Below are 19,533 nucleotides of genomic sequence, written 5' to 3'. Positions count from 1 at the left end.
CCAACTCACCGATAACAACCTGCAACTGATTCGACAGGACCTTGGCCAAACTCTTCAACTCTATGTTTAGAAGAGTTATGGATCTGTAATCGGCTAACGCTTCCCCACTATGCCCGTCACCTTTCCTCAGCAATGTGATCGCTCCCTTGGTGACTTGCCCCAGGATGGATCCCTGAGCAAACCAATGGTTGAACACATGCGTCAGAAGAGGCAGACACATGAGCGACAGCCTCAAATACAGTTCGTATGGCAGACCATTGAGTCCCAGCGATCTGTCACAGCTGACCTGCTTCAGCGCAGTAAAAACCTTTTGCTCCGTCACCCGGCCCTCCAACTAGCTGCTGTAGCCGCCTCGAGGCGGGATTCACTGAATAAATATTTTGCCATCACCTCTATATTCATGTACGAAGAGTAAAATTAAAATTCGACATTAAAGATCGTATTTTTTTTTAATCGATATGAAAACAGGATAGGTACCATTAAAATGAACGGCCGTTTGTTCTCTAGATTTTATTTGTTTTATATAGTTATCACCATGTTTAATACACTTTTGCCAAGCATTAAATGGCGCATCTCTGCTTTTGGTGCACCTCCATGACAGGGGTTGATTTCTAAGAGTCTCACACCGTCAATATCTGCAACAGAGAGATGAAACTGTTAGGTCATAAATGCGTGCGTTCGGTCATCATAACAATGCAATTTGCAGTCTTCTCTCATCCATTCGGATGAGACAAAAAAAAATGGGAGGTATTGTTTTAAAATGCTCCTTTTATAATAATAGTAAAACTTGTGTTCAGAATCCTTATTCTGATTTCGCTTAAGATCCATTTCATGCTTTTGATTCTGGCTTAAGGGCTGTTGAGAAGGAATTAAAATCCTGGTTATCATGATTAATAGCTGTCTAATTCAATGCAAATTTGAAATATTTGATTCTTGAAAAATCTTCAAAATACTACACGTTACCTAAAATTTGGGAAATATTTATTAATCTTCAACAAAAACGCTATGATACTTTTTTACTGCAATATTTGAGATGAGTAATTTGTATATTTATTTATTTATTTTCGGACTGTTATCCTCATAGTTGTTGTTGTTTCACGACGTTTCGGCCAACTATTCCTCTGGCCTTTTTCAGGTGATTAACCGCGACGAGATAGGAATGCCGAGTGTCTTAACTGTATCCTCTGGAACCCGTGGCGCAGTGGATAGAGGCATTGGTTTCTACAGTTCCAGATAAGCATTGTCCAAAGGTGGCGGTTTCAATCCTATCCAAAGCAAGCCAGAGGATTAGTTGGTCAACACGCGGTGAAACAACAACAACTATGGAAGGCAGTAATTACTGAAGATACAGTTAAAGGACTCAGCATTCCCATCCCGTCGCGGTTAACCACCTGAAGAAGGCCAGAGGAATAAGTTTATCTGTGCCTAAACCTAAACGTAGATTCCACGAACAAAGCTTCTTTCTTAGAACTGCACGGCTGTGGAACTGTCTTCCGTTTTCCTGCTTTCAAGCTGACTACAATCTGATTGTCTTCATGTACAACGTAAACAAGTTCTTGATGAACCGTTTCACTTAAGTTAAGAAATTTACCGAATTTCCGTTACTAACGATTACTATATTGTCCAGTTGACTACTGTAATTCTTAACACTTATCCTCGAGTGGTCCCTGTGCCTTAATAAGTGGTTATGCCGATGTAAAAAAAAGAAATTGGCCGAAATGTGGTGAAACAATAACTATGAAGACGAGGATAATAAATAAATAAATAAATAAATATATAATAAATAAATAAATGAATAAATAAAAAATTAATAAATAAAAAATTAATAAATAAAAAATTAATAAATAAGTAATAAATAAATATTAAATAGATAATAATAAATAAATAATAGATAAATAAATAATAAATAATGAATAAATAAATAATAAATAAATAATAAATAAATAATAAATAAATAAACAATAAATAAATAAATAATAAATAAATAATAATAATAAATAAATAATAAATAAACAATAAATAAATAATAAATAAATAAATAATAAATAAATAATAAATAAATAATAAATAAATAATAATAATAAATAAATAATAAATAAATAATAAATAATATTAAATAATAAATCAATAAATGATAAATAAATACATAATAAATAAATAAATAATAAATAAACAAATAAATAATAATACATAAATAATAAATAAATAATAAATAAATAAATGATAAATAAATATTAAATAAATAATAATAATAAATAAATATCAATAAATAATAAATTATATTAAATAATAAATCAATAAATTATAAAAAATAAATAATAAACAAATAAATGATAAATAAACAAATAAATAATAATACATAAATAATAAATAAATAAATAATAAATAATAAATAATGAATAAATAATAAATAAATAATAAATAAATAAATAATAACAAATTATAAATAAATAAATAAAAAATAAATACATAAAAAATAAATAATAATAAATAAATAAATAAATAAATAAAAAATAAATAAATAATAAATAAATAAATAATAAATAAATAATAAATAAATAATAAATAAATAAATAATAAATAAATAATACATATATAATAAATATAAAATACATAATAAATAAATAAATAATAAATATATAATAAATAAATAATAAATATGAAATAAATAAATAAATAAATAACAAATTAATAATAAATAAATGAATAAAAAAAGTAATAATAAATATATAAACAATTAATAATAAATAAACAAATAAAAAAATAATAATAAATAAACAAATAAAAATTTAATAGTAAATAAATAATAAATAAATAAAAAAGTTCATAATAAATAGATAATAAAATACTAAAAAAAATATAAATAAATAATAAATAAATAAATAATAAATAAATCTATGTTATCTGAACTTTTACGAAATAATTTCAATTAATTTCTGCATCCTTGAAACAAAATCAAATTAAACCAAATATAGCGCATATTTGGATTCCTTATGATAAGCAACTATGTTTCAAAAACCATAATGATAAATTAATATAGGTGCGAATTCTCGTCACACAAATATATGCATATAAACATAATTTTTATGTCTGCAGATACTAGTACTTCATACTCACACAATCATCAGCGTAGTAGATGACTATCAACGGTTTTTATCTTTTAATATTCCTAACATGGAATTATATATATATTTTTAAAATTTGAGAACTGTCTGGAATTTTTTTTTTTAAGTCAGTCAGTTGGCCTTGTGTTCGTGACGGTAACTGCATGTTACTTGATAGATTAAACGTTAAATTTATTACGGTTAAAATTTTCCTTAAATCCGTGAAAGTGAACTGTGGCTCTGGAGTATGTTACTTGCTGATGGGATGAAAGGTTGCTTATTGGTGGGGTTTGAATTCTTTGACCAGCGTTGATCGTCAACTCTTGGACAGATGATTGCATAAGCATGGAACACTACTAAGTATAAAAATAGCTTATATATATATGCATTTATATATATATATATATATATATATATATATAAATGCATATATATATATATATATATATATATAAATGCATATATATATAAGCTATTTTTATATATATGATTAGTTTTTATTTTTTGGAAAAAGAAATCTAGCAGAGTGCTCAATTAAAAGGAAAATCCGAAAAATAAGAGCATATTTAGACATCGTATTTTGCGTACAGAAAGTTGTTAGATGAGATGAGTCATTGGTACCGTCGGTTTCAAGCTCGATAATTAGAACCGTTTTAGATATCCATATCAAGCTCTCTTCAGCCAACACTCATCTCCTGATGATGAGTGTTGGCTGAAGAGAGCTTGATATGGATATCTAAAACGGTCCTAATTATCGGGCTTGAAACCGACGGTACCAATGACTCATCTCCTGATGATGAGTGTTGGCTGAAGAGAGCTTGATATCGATATCTAAAACGGTCCTAATTATCGGGCTTGAAACCGACGGTACCAATGACTTGTCTCATCTAACAACTTTCTGTACGCAAAATACAATGTATATATATATATATATATATATGTATATATATATATGTATATATATATGTATATATATATGTATATATATATATGTATATATATATGACTATATATATATATATGACTATATATATATGACTATATATATATATATATATATATATGACTATATATATATGACTATATATATATCTATATATATATATGACTATATATATATATGACTATATATATATATATATATATATATATATATATATATATATATATATATATATATACATATATATGCTTGCGAGCTGTGACGTTTTCTAGCTGTGGAAACAATTGTATATTCTCTCACATTCTAAAGGTTCTATTGCTGATTGCTCGCGAAGTAAACTTGCTGTGATTACATCTTTAACGACTATAAAATTCCTACTTGTGAAAGATCGGCTTGTGTTATAGCTGATCGTGATGACCACATCGATTTTTCGAGACGAAATAGGTTTATTCCACTGTCGAATTTTCGCCGCGGTTTGCTTGATGAATATTAGTTAATAGACTTTCTTGTGTGTGTGACGGTTTGCTCAGTTAGTAAAATTAGTAAAAAGAGCCTCAAGTTTTGAATCCAAAATTAGGGCGAAACTCAAGTCTAAGGTTTGTTGGCTGTCATGACTCTTGTGAGCTGGGACGTTGTCTGGCTGTGGAAATAATTATATATATATATATATATATATATATATATATATATATATATATATATATATATAAATTAAAACTGTAAGTTGAACTTTACGATCCAAATATATTCTTCGACTGAATACCCCAAAAAACAATTTTTGGAGTATTCAGTCGAACAATAAATTTTGATTGTAAAATTCAACTTACACTTTTAATTTTCTTTCTCTCATCATAAGCTTTACTTTCTATTGTGTCTTGAGCTTTTTTAATTCGGTTGGGATTAATTTTTTTATATATAAATACTGTATTTATATTAGTTTGAGGTTTACCATTGCGTATATCAGGTAAACACTACATCCTTTTGTTTTCATTAATACATACATATATATATATATATATATATATATATATATATATATATATATATATATATATATGCTAGACTACCTGTGACCCGTTGGGTCTGTATGTTATCTTAGCTATGTAATTCATGTATGAGCGTGACACCTGTGACGTAAATAAAATATATTTTTTTTTTACATAACAGAACATTTCTATGCAAGTATATTAAAATGAAAAAAGAATTTATAAAGATTTCTATGAGTTGTTCTGTTTATTATTAATTGATTATTTTTGAAAAAGAATTACAGTTACTGAATTATAAGTGGTTGGCCATACTTATAGGTGAATGGGCACTGAACAGATACCATAAAAATTATTATAGTTAGATTCAAATTTTGATATATCTGCTTTCTTTTTTTTTGCATCGCTCATTTCTGTATTACGTTTAAGTTATTTTAAACCCCACTCTTCCTATGTTAAATAATAATTTCGAAATAATAACGTTACTATTTCAGTGCGCATGTTATGCGAGCATGCGCAACCGGATGTCGTAAACCGGAAAGTGGGTTAAATACATCGTTATAAGGTCATTTGAGTTTTATAATTATATCTATATATCTAGAAAAGTGAAAGTGTCTGTCTGTCTGTGTGTGTATCTGTGTGTCTGTGTGTGTACATTTCCCTACGCAATATCTCTGTCAATTTTAAGTCTACAGACTCAAAATTTGATATACAGGGTACTAAGATTTGGGAAAATCGATGCGATCGGTTTCGGCCAGAAATTTGGTGGTTATGGTTCGACGATTTGACCTTTGAGAACTCTACGAAACTCCTCCGACAATTTTCGGTCTAAACACTTGAAATTTAAGATATAGGTTCATTGGACATGGATCTAATTTAATAACGGAATTTGAGCCCACAACAATAACTTCTCAGGGGTCAAAATGAGGGTCAAAGTTGGAAAAAATTACCACTTTTTTTTTTGTTCAACATACATTTCCAAATACCCGGACAAACCCGGGCACCCATGCTAGTAGATATATAATTCCATGTAAAGAATATTCAAAGGTAGAAATCAATGATTATAACGAAGTTTTTCATAAATGTGATCAATAAAACAGAGAAAAAATATACTTGTTATTTATGTTTACGTAAACATTTTAATATCGTTACACGATCCAGACAATGTTTCGGTCAATTAGTTATAAATAGCTAAACACCTTCTAAGGCGAGTCGTCAAGCCCGGAATGAAATTACAATTTGAAAAAGTCACGTGGCCACATAATAACGGGAATGTGAACGTGAAATAAATGAACAATATACAATATCAAAATAAAAGTATATGAAAATAAAAATAAAAATAAGGAGATATGCAATAATTAAAGAAATTAATTGTTTGGTGCAAACGGGGGAAAAAAAGAAAAAAAGAAAAAATGGATTTTGTATGCGCTTACATAAAGGTTGGTATTAAATTCCGCTGGCGTTGAGACAGAAATCGGATAAAGAAAAAAACCTCAAGGCTTGTAAAGCATTTGACATGGAGATTAGTTACAAGGCATGGTAATTACTTAGTTTGGCTAGACTTCTATATTTTCCTTTGTTTTTACATCATTTACTATTTATTTAACTTATGAAGCAGATTTATAATTGAATTAATTTAGAATTTCAAGTTAATCAAAAATATGTATCCAAGCGCAATAATGTCATTATTTCATAATTAATATTAATTTTGATTTAAAACTCTATACAGTGTTGGCAATTACTAATAAATATACGATACTCATTGTAACGTTTTTTGTTCTTTACTGATGCGATGATCTCCAATATTATTCCCGATTCTGATACAATTACAGATTCCATAATAAATTCCCGATTCCGATACAATTATCTATTCCGATTCCGATTCTTCACAAATCTCTTAATTATTTATTTATTCATTTTTTTACATAGGCATAACCACTTATCAAGGCCCAGAGACCACCCGAGGAGTGATATTTAATATTTAGTATTGAATATATTAGTATGTAATTGGAATTTTATTATTGAGATGCGTATTATTTATTAATTTATTTATTGCGGACTATTATTCTCATCTTTCTTAGTTGTTGTTTCATGACGTTTCGGCCAACTATTCCTCTGGCCTTCTTCAGGTGGTAACCGCGACGGGATAGGAACTGCGAATCTTTTAACTGCATTCTCTGCAATTACTGTCATTCATAGTTGTTGTCATCTCACCACGTTTTTGGCCAAGTAAACCGCTAGCCGGCTCTGGTGCAGTGGATAGAGACGTTAAATCCCTACGGTTCCAGGTGAGAATTGCTTGAAAATAGCGGTTTCAATCTTACCCAAAGTCGGCTAGATGCTTACTTGGCCCCAAAAACGCGTTGAGACCACAACAACTATGGATGGCAGTAATTGCTGAGAATGCTGTTAGGAGATTCAGAGTTCCTATCCTGTCGTGGTTACCATCTGACGAAGGTCTGAGGAATTGTTGGCCAAAACGTTGTGAAACAACAACTAAGAACGATAAGGATAATAGTCCACAATAAATAAATTAATAAATATCTAAAAGTTTAACTATGAAACTGTATTTTTTCCCCTGATTGTCGTAAAAACAGATGTTAAATGTGCTGACATTTTCTTAAACGTAAAAGTACACCTGCGTGTGCGTGAGGCTGGATCTATACATCTTAGTTTTATTGGTAGCTCAACATCAATAAATATTTATTATTTTATCATTTCTACCAACGGTGAAAGATTTGATTTTAAACAAGATCGAATAAAAAAGTCAATGAAAAGAACTTTTTTTTTTGCATCAGAAAATGGACACACATTTTTCGATTCCAACACTGTTCCCGATACCTCCAAAAGTTCCGATTTTCTAATTTCCAATTCCAATTCAACGTCCCAACACTACTATTTATATTGTTATTCAATTAGCACATGGGCATCTCATATTGTATATTAGACTAGCAGGTCACCCGGCGTTGCCAGGGCGTAAAATACGCTTGAAAATTATATTTAATTTATGCTCTTATTATAGAGTAAATTCTCTATTGGTCATTATATTGTACCCAATATATATTATAATGATTTCAAACTTTTAAAAAAACTTTGCTGACACCAGCTAAAATCGAAACCAAAACATTCAGCTCTACAGCCATACTCGTTATCTGGTGCTTCAACATTTATTGGCCGTATGTGAGCTATCGCCAAATGGATTAAAAAAAAAGGCTAAAAATTACGCTACTTAACGCTAAAAATTTAAATGTACGCATGCGCAGAAGTTAGTCAATTTACTCCTTCCAATGTCCACTATTATTTTTGCTTTGTTTTTATATATATATATATATATATATATATATATATATATATATATATATATATATATATATATATATATATATGTGTGTGTGTGTGTGTGTGTGTGTATATATATATATATATACCTATATATATATATATAAATTTATATATTTATATATATATTTATGTATATATATTTATATACACTTATTTATTTATTTATATATAAATTTATATATATATATATATATATATATATATATATATATATATATATATACTAAATTTATTTATACAAACATTAATGACTACATATGTGCATACATGTTTCTGTAATCGCCCGCGTTGGGGGATTACGTCTTCAGGCCAAGAATTACCGTCGAGAGCTGATATTTCAAACAAAAACATTTTCTTATTTCGTTTACAAAGTTAGAATGTAACCTGGGTGGGAGTTATAAGCGGGGTGAGGGGAGGACAAGTGAGGTCTTTGAAGATAATAAACATCTTTTTTATTTCCCTTTCTTTTTATCTATCCCATCTTTTGGTTTTCATGGCATAAGGTACTTGAGAATTTAGTATTTTTGTCTTGCAGTCCGTAAATTAAAAACATTTCTTATGGTCACTGAGTACTGACCGGTGTCTTTTAATCTACACCCATCCACACACATACATACACACACACACACACACGCACACGTTAATACAGATATTTAGAAGCGGATATATGCTGTTCGTTTTTTTTTTACTCACACACACGCACTGAAACTAGGCAATAACTATAACTACGCAAGAATAAAATTGAAATTAAAATTTAAATTAAAATAAGGTAAATAAAACAAATAAATAAAACAAAACAAAGCAAAATAAAAACAAAACAAAAACAAATAAACAAACAAAATAAAAATAAACATAAAACCTCGAAAGTTATCAAAACTCCACATGTATACATATATATTAATATACGTATAAACACCTACACCTTGCTACACCCGCGCATATATACACACACACACATACAAACATACATAGACATATAATGGTCATACACAGTTATAACATGTTTACATCTATACCTACATATGTAGTAATATCCATACGCGGAACCTCAAACCCAGTCATCCATGTACACACTTGGGTACCATACATCATGACTGTTACTATATCAAAACTAATATTAATCCCACTAATAATCCTAATAATAATAATTCTTGTAATATTGATAATACTAATGATACCACCCATATCAATAATAATAACAATAATAAGGCTGTACGATTGGGAATCCCAAAACCCATGGACCCCAACCGGATACACGTCCCCACAAATCAACCCATATATATATATATATATATATATATATATATATATATATAAATATATATATATATAGAGAGAGAGAGAGAGAGAGAGATACACATATACATACACATACATATACACATACACACATACACATACACACAACATATACATATATATATATACATGCATACACATACATACACACGTACACACATCTATATATATAAGAACACATACATATATACACGTATATACAAATATACATACACACATACATATACACACACGCACACGCGCACCAGCATACACACGATACATACGCACATTCAGACCATCCGCAGGCGTAGACAACATCCCCATCCATTATGTCTCCAAATCTCCACAGACGTATACGAGACACATACACATATAGATACCAAGTCAGACCCACACATACACCCACATACACACACGCGCGCAGGGACACACAGAAACTATCTCACTCACAACGCAGGAAAACACAGCAATACATGCACAAATGCAAAAACCTTTTTCAATAATAATAAGGTGCCTTTTTACTTCAGTAGTGTGGTAACCCCTTTATATATGAAACAGCATGCCACTACAGTCCACACGGGTGTATATATACATTCAGACACCCATACATTCTTGTAATATACATTGCTACAACTATCATATACGAGACAGCCTATTTTAATAGTTCAGAAATATATATGCATATATATACATATATACATACATACATATATACATCTACATCCATATACATACACATACATACACACACACATATACACATACACAAACATACACGCACACATAAATACACTTATACATATTTACACAAAATACAGACATATATACATGTACACTGCCACCAAATGATACATCTAAAATAGAAATAGACATGAACTCATTTACTACATAATTCTCTTTTTCTATCAAACTCCACACGCATAGTTATATTACCCACCCTGACCCGCTTGTTACCTTTTCCTAAGTTGTACGTTTTTTACTACGTAAAAATTTATAGTGAATTCAGCTTGAAGTTCATAGGCCTATCCTCATATTAAGCAAGCACTCTTTCGATGGTTACGCAGATATACATAAGATGTATAACGATACAATAATAATATATAATAACATATGACAGAAATCAGAGTATTTAGGTTATACAAACTGAGTATAAAAGCTTATATATTGTAGTACTTACCGTCATCTTTATTCATTCACCCTTATTTCTTTATTCCCTTTTCCTTCATTCACCCTTCTTTCCTTACTTTCTTTTATCTATTTATCCATTCATCCTTTTTTTATTATTAATTTTCCTACCCAGGTATATAAGGTCATATATCCATACATGCATACACCCAAAAATATCCACATGCATACATTATTACGAGGTTCACTCAAACAATCTATTACTCGTTTGGTTCAAATATACTTTCATACCGGTATTTATTTAGGTTAGTAATATTATAACTTCTTGATGAAGTAGAATATTAAGCGACTTATGTAATCCATACGGGTAGGATCATAGTTGCGACCTCACTTATCCTCTTTGGGGGGTTATGTGATGGGGGATAGTTGTACTCATAGTTGTTCTGGTCTACTAATTTAGAGTTCTTTAAGTGCTTGTATTCTGGAATGTTTGCAAGATATAGCAGTTTCTTGTTTAATATTTAATAATTTATCCCTATCTTTAAACCTAGTTATCTCAAGTTTTTCTGATAAGCATAATGGACATGGTGAGTTCGATGAGTGGCAAGTATTGACCCTTCTAATAATCTTCCATTCTATACTAGGTGTTTTATTTTCTCTAACTAATTTCCAGTAATATAACGATAAGGAAGTGTCCTTTTCATATGTTTGATTATTCATCGAGCGTGTATGTCCATAGAATCTATTTTTGAAAGTCATTTGGGTACTACCTATGTAGAATCTTTCGTCCCTTGGGTTCTCTACTGGGAATATTCTAGCCTGATATACCACTGATGAGGTCAGACATTCATTTTTTTATTGAGCATTCCTCAGGCTTTTGGCAGTTACATTTATTCACACACGTGTTAGCACTAGTATTTACACCTTCTCTATTAGTCATCCTTAAGATTCTTCCATTATGCTTTTTTATAATCCTTTCAAAGTTATCACTACAGCTATAACTTAATTTTAATGTATTTTTATTAAATATTTTATGTAATATATTATTTGGTGGGAAATGCTTGTTAATAAATTGTAAAAATTTTGTACCAAGTTTTGTTTTCAACATAATATTAAAGGGGGGGAGGTGAACCAAATAATTTTCCTACTACGATTTCTAGACTCATTTGTGCTAGCATTACTTACTTTATATTTTATCTCTATGTCTTTATACCCACTATTTTTAAGTCCTGGACAGCATGGGACAGCATACAGGTGAAAATATGTTGAAAAGGATAGCGGCTAATACACAATCCTGCTTCACACCATTGCTGACAGTGAAAGTGTCTGTGATATTACCATTTGAGAGAACCTGACCAGTTATGCCATCGTGGTAGAGCCTGATCATTCACACAAACTTTGGAGGACATCCGATGCGCTCAAGGACTGTCCAAAGTGCCTCTCTGTTGATGGTGTCAAAAGCTTTGGTCAGGTCGATGAATAAAGCTTGAAAACTCTCATCCAAGAGGTTCTCTCTGCTGATGACTGTGTACTAGTGTCGCATACAGAACAAGACTAGCAACAGATGCTGGATCGCTTCTCTGGGGCATCCAAGCTCTTCGGCTTGACAATCAGTCTTGGAAAGACAGAGGTGCTCCACAAACCATCACCATACTCCAACTCTTCTCCTCCCACCATCACCATTGACGACACAGCACTTGCCAACGTTAATCACTTCAAATATCTGGAAAGCACCATATCTTGTAATGGCTCCTTGGACAGAGAGATTGACACCAGAGTCAGCAAGGCAAGTCAGGTTCTGGGAAGACTTCACAATCGAGTGCTCAATGAACACAACATCCGCCTATCTACGAAGGTGGAGGTCTACAATGCTGTGGTTCTTCCCTCCCTGCTTTATGGTTGTGAGACATGGACATATAAAAAGAAACTGGGGCTTTTCCACATGCGAACTCTCCTCTCCATCCTGGGAATCAAATGGCAGGATTGCATTACCAATCTGAAGGTCCTTGACAAAGATAAGTCCACCAGTATAGAGGTCACCATCATCAAGACCCAACTTCGTTGGATTGGACACGTGATTCGAATGGACGCATGTCGGATGCCTAAATGCCTGATGTACGGAGAGCTCCAGGCCGACAAAAGAAACCAAGGTCGACCAAAACTGCGGTATAAAGACACTGTTAAAGCCAATCTGCAATGGTGTCGTATCAAACCGGGAGACCTAGAGGGACATGCTATGGACAGACCAAAATGGCGAGGCTCAACTCACAAGGCTGTTGTCAACTTTGAAGAGGCTCGTAGCCAGAAACTCACTGCTGCCAGAGAGAGACACCACAGAGCAGCTTCAGCGGTGATCACAACAACTGACTTCCAATGTTCTAGACTATGTGCCTCTAGACTGGGGATGCATAGCCACCTCCGTGTGTACAGATGAGATGCAGAACACAAACGTCATCTTCGGATCCGATGGACAACCACCATATTTATTTACTATTATTATTGTTGCAATTATTATTATTATTATTATTATTATTATTATTATTATTATTATTATTATTATTATTATTATTGGGAGAACTATTAAGAATAATATTATTTTACCGTTCAACACATTTTTTTTCAATTTCTAATCAATTTCGTCTTTTCTTGCCGGTTAAAATGCGTTGCAAAATTAAAAAAAAAAATAAAATAAAAAACAACCTTCTTCTTCCACAAACGGTAAAAATAATTCACATGGACTCTTTCGAATACTGTTGCAAGGAATGAACGCAGACAAAAACAAAAAGAAATTCTGATTTTTTTTTTCAATGTCTTCCAGTTTTATTTCGCTACATCTTTTGTGATCAAAAGCGGAAGACCGCTTGAAATATAAACAAAAATCTTAAATAAAACAAGCAACAACATAGTTTTCATGCTTCAAAAACTCTAATATCCTTACAATTAGATAGATAGACAGACAGACAGATAGATAGATAGATAGATAGATATAAAAAAGTAACAGTGGGCTAGAACGTTTTCTTCATAAATTCTATGCAATTGTGCAGAATGTAAAAACTATAATAGTTAAATAAAACTAATAATCTAATAAGAAACCATAAAAAAGTGAATAAGTAATTAATGAACGTTCGTTTTTCAATGCAATATGCAAATTAGTTAAACGGTATGAAGTTGCTCGCATATTCATAGCTCAGTATTTTAAGAAGTTCATCTTCTAATATGAAAAGTAAGATTTTAATATCAACGTAAGAGCGAAAAAATCCAACTCGATAGGTGTATTGGTCGTGTCTATATTTATATTATTTTGGGGCTAGTTTTCTGCTTCACTTATTATGTGGTCTATTATATTGCCTCTTTATCCACAGAGTCTGCATTTGATGTTTAGTATCATCTTTTGTAATCCTTATGAGTCGGCCGTGTAGCTGTTTCTCTTCACACTTTTCTTTCTTCGTCTATTCTTTTTCTATCTTGTTTTTTTTTTCTTTCAGTGTCTTTTGCTGCAGTAATTATTATTTCCGTGTTCTGCATTATGTATTTTTCTAATTAATATTTCTGGTTATTTAGTCTTCTATAGAGACCAGCCTTTTTCCTGTTTTTTTTTTCCTATTCATATAGAGTCGGTCAGTGTCATCCTTTGGGTTTAGTGCATTGTGCAATTATTATTATTATTATTATTATTATTATTATTATTATTATTATTATTATTATTATTTTTATTTTTATTATAATCATTATTATTATCATTATTATTATCATTATTATTATTATCATTATTATTATCATCATCATAATCATTATTATTATCATTATTATTATTATCGTAATTATCATTATTATTATCATTATTATTATCATTAATATTATTATTATCATTATTATTATTATTATTGTTGTTGTTGTTATCATTATCATTATTATTATCATTATTATTATTATCATCGTTATTATTACTATTATTATTAGTAGTAGTATTAGTAGTAGTAGTAGTATTATCATCATCATTATTATCATCATTATCATTACCATTATTATCATTATTATTATTATTATCATTATTATCATTTATTATTATCATTATTGTTATCACTATTATTATTATTATTATTATTGTTATTATTATTATTATTATTATTATTATTATTATTATTATTATTATTAGTTGTATTCAGTTCGTTGTAGGGATCTAAGTGCTCCCTTGTGGGGCTAAAACTTGTCTTCTTTAAAACTTAAATTCGTAGCCAAGAGTTAATTTAGGGGTTGACTTTTTCCCTTTAGATATGTTTCCTGTGCTGCGCTAATTTTTGCTACGTATTTTTGTTGATGTTTTTCATTAGGATAGGTGTCCTTACCACAATGGCCATTCCACGAGCAAAGTGTATTTCCTAGAACTGTCCTGTTGTTGAATACCATGGCTGACTCTAACATGACCATTTTCAAGTCAATTGTAAGTTGTTCTTAGTCGCACACTTAAATAATTAAACCCTTACTCTAGCTCTACCATTATCGATCATAGTGGCGTTGTCTCACCGTCAACCGACACCTATTAACGCTTATCTTCTTGTGGTTTCCTCTCCCTTCCTAGTAACAAAAATGGTTTGATGCATATTTCTTTTCAAAGACCATGGTGTTTTCAAGCCATTTTTGAAGTCTTGGTATTTTGTAATTTAAATAGTTTGTTAAAAATGAAGCCGTGTTCATTCTGTTATATATTCGTTGTGGCCGGTCGTTCAAATGTGTTTTTTAGTCGATATAATTTTTAAATCTACTGTTGTCACTGGTCTACGAGGTATACACACTTACAGAGAATAAAACACAGCGCAGCTGATCTATAAATAATATTTTGTTTTATTTCACACCGACAATGGATTTACAGTTGTGACAGTTATTTGACATCAGTAGAAGATGCGTTGGGGATAGTGTGGATGTTTGGCGGTAATATCAATAATCTTAGTAGACTTTTCATTCTTGTCTACGTTTTTCTGTTTTTCCAGCTAAACAGGATAAATTACACGCCCGTAAAGAGATAGATAAATCAATAGATCGATCGATAGATAGATAGAGAGAGAGGGTAAGAGAGAGAGAGTAAGAGAGAGAGTAAGAGAGAGAGTAAGAGAGAGAGAGTAAGAGAGAGTAAGAGAGAGAGAGTGAGAGAGAGAGAGAGAGAAGTGTCTTTAAGATCAGCATCACTGAGCTGACAAAGGCTTTCAAAACCTTTCTGCGGTCCTGTCGACTGGATGAAAAAAAGAAAAGAAAAGAAAGAAAAATTTTTAACCCCCCTGTTACATGATAAGGGCTGTCTCCTTTTCATGTAAGTATAAAAATAGAGAGATTTAGTTAAAATGAAAATGAAATAGCAATAGACGAAATTCGAACCTCGTAATTTAGGTTTAGAAATAGATTACGTGTGAGAATTAGAAAATGGAATGTGAAGCAGCTTAGAGATAAAATAGTTTCAAGAAAAGAATGTGCACTGTCAATTTTGTTATGAAAATTCAATTGAAAGAATGCAGCTACAAGATACTTTAATAAACATGATTTTAACATATTGGAAATATAGGTTACTGAGATTATAGGTTAAAATTCCTTTTGTAAAAAAAGGAAAAGTTTTGGACGCGCATGTCCAGAACACGTGAAAGAAGACACATGTTTTAACATGTGTATGACGTCATGGAAAAATGGGAAGTTCTAGATATAGTTAGAAACTTAGGAGAAACTGGGAGAAACTCAGAGAGAGTCTGAGGACGACAGACGACAGTCTGGAGTTTGGAATTCGAACGTCTAGAAGCGAGACGGTCACTTTGAAACTTAATATGTGAAGCTTTGAATTCTTGATGAGAAAACCACGGCCGGTTGTGAGAAGAAATAAACCCATCATGTGTTTTTATAAACGTCGTCTTTGTGTTGTGATTCTACCGAAAGGTAAAGTGAAAATTGTTATTATATGTCTATATATCTGTGTTATAAAATGTCTTGACATACACATCTCATATCTACAATGTGAACTCTACATCTCATATGTACACTTCTAAGTAATGAACATTTTTAATATAAATGAATCTTCATAACACGAACAATCTCTAACAACATCCCTCTCTCTCTAAGACTCTCACTATTAATAACAATAAGACTAAATATAACACCCCTTTGGTTTTATATTATGTTTGATAAGAAAATGTATCACATGATTTTATAAATATATTTTTATTATAAACGTTAAAATAAAGACTATATTTTGTTGTCTGCAGAACACCTTTTAAAAGCCTTTCTCAACACAATAGTGGTGATCTTTAAAAGAAGACCTACTTAAGTTAAAAAGAAAGACGTTGCACACTTTGTAAATCTTCTAGTTCGGTGTCGTTGCTCACCCGGGAAACGGCAGCTAACCATGCTAGTGTTATAATCCTCATTTAACTCACTAAAATATTAGAGAAACTTATTATTGCTCGATTTAAATAAATAAATTTCAAGAAATTAAAAAAAAAAACTTTTAAGAAATTAAAAAAATAACAATGGTCGTTATCAGTGAAAATTCAATGGTAAACGACTGTTGGGAGAACGCAACGTTGTTTCTAATATTAATTGAGAGAGGCGAATCAGAACAGAAATTTAGTGATACTTCTTGCCACTTATACGTGTAAGCTAGCAAGAAACCAATGGTAAATGGCTGTTACGTGAACACAAAACGATTTGTAACGTTTATCGAAAGAAGCGGTACATGTTGAAAATCTTGGAAAGACTTATTGTCACTCCGACTCCAGGGAACAACAGTTTTTTTTTAAATTTAATTTTCGTTTGTCTGTCATTGTTATCTTTCAAATCTAATTTTCGTTGATCTGTTAAGCTTAAATTTGTATGAATAATTTTGTCCATCTTTTACGCTTATGTTTTAAACGGCATTTTTAAAATCCCTTGTTTAAATGCAAGAGATCTTTTTTCTGACTTCTTAGAACTATTAAGTAGAATAAGCGGTCCACTTAAAAGTAGCCCGGTTACTTAGATATTATATTTTGACTGTCGTAGTTTTAAAATACTATTCAATCACCACTTATCACGACTCAAAAGCCACTAGAGGATAACGGTTCCTGAGGTTGTCATTTGGACGATGAAAAACACGATGAGAGAATTGGGAATAATGCATGGAATAAGCAGAATTTGCTTAATTAAAAGTAACAATCGTAACGTATTAGTTTACATTAAACTTTAAAACGGCTATGATGTATTCCGGCAGGAAGTAACCCCATAGTATTGTGTCCCACAGATAGGGAGTTATAAAGGAGTTGTCTTGAGTTTACTTTCGGCAGTCGCGTAACTTCAGCTTCCCTTATTTTGAACTTAGTCATCGCATACTATGAGCGATTTTTCTGACAAAAAGTAAAAATTGCTGTTTTCTGGGTCAGAATTTATTCTATCAAACATTTATTATTGGCAGGAGTTTGACCTTGACATTTAACATTTTTAGCTCCTTGGTGTAATTAAGTGGTTTCATGCCTTATCTAGAACGATTTCCATAAAAAGAAATACACTTTGCTCATGGAAATTCGGTTTTATTTAAGGTACATAGTGGGAAAAGGAAAATTCTTTGCGGTGATTATAGCAAGACGATTTCTGGCTGCGAGTGTTTTATAGGGATGAGACACAGATTGAAGCTCAGTCGAGCTACCAAAAAATGTTAAAGATAATTTTATTTTCATTTTTCTGTCAGGCTTAAGTTCGAAATAGAATATATTGCTTGAATTTAAAGTGGTATTTTTCTTTGTTTTGTCACGCGTAAGCTTAAAATAAAAATTGTGTTTGGATGTCACGTTTCTGTTTGAATAACATTCATGCTGGTCTGTCAAGCTTAATTGTGAATAGCATTCTCGTTGGTCTGTCATACTTCAATATTTTCGCCATCGTTGCTAGTCTGTCACGCTAAAGTTGGAATATTATTCTCGTTAATCTGCCACCATTCAATTTGAATAAGCATCCTCGCTGGTTTGTCACGTTTAAGTTTAAATAGCATCCTCGCTGGTCTGTCACGCTTCAATTTGAATAGCATCCTCGCTGGTCTGAATTGCTTAAGTTTTAATAGAATCCTCGCTAGTCTGTCACACTTTATTTGAATAGAATCCTCGATAGTCTGTTACTTTTAAGTTTGAATAGCATCCTCGCTGGTCTGTCACGCTTAAGTTAGAATATAATCCTCGGTAGTCTGTCACATTTCAATTCGAATAGCATCCTCGTTGATCTGACGCACTTTAGTTTGAATAGCATTTTCGCTAGTCTGTCACACTTAAGTTCGAAAGTATGTTCGCTGGTCTCTCACGCTTCAATTAGAAATCTCATTTTCGTTGGTCTGTCAGGCTTAAGTACTGTAAAGCATTTGTAAATTCACTGATTAAACGAACATTAGGAATATCTGTTCTCGTTTGCGATATGAACCACTCTATGTAAATAATCCTTCTAGTTTGTTATTATAAAACCCATTTAGAGGGGTAATTTCCCCATCGCATTTGCGAAAATGCGATAAAAATAATAGGGATCGTTTCTATTTGTTTTTGCCCGTTTATTTCTTGTCGCATTTATGGGTCCTCGTCGGACATTATAGACCCATTTCGCGCCATTCTCATTACTTATAATTAAAGATCTGGGGATTCTGCTTCAAACATCGAGGGACTTAATTGCTTTAGCCGAATGCACTTCAAACATGGCTTTTCAATTGAGAAAAAAAAAAACAAAAAAAAACACGCTTTGTAGATTCGACAATTTGTGTCGTTAG

This window comes from Euprymna scolopes, chromosome 36 (genome assembly GCF_053919585.1).
Source record: "Euprymna scolopes isolate OS-2025 chromosome 36, ASM5391958v1, whole genome shotgun sequence".
NCBI lineage: Eukaryota > Metazoa > Mollusca > Cephalopoda > Sepiida > Sepiolidae > Euprymna > Euprymna scolopes.
Note: the sequence above shows the minus strand (reverse complement) of the source record.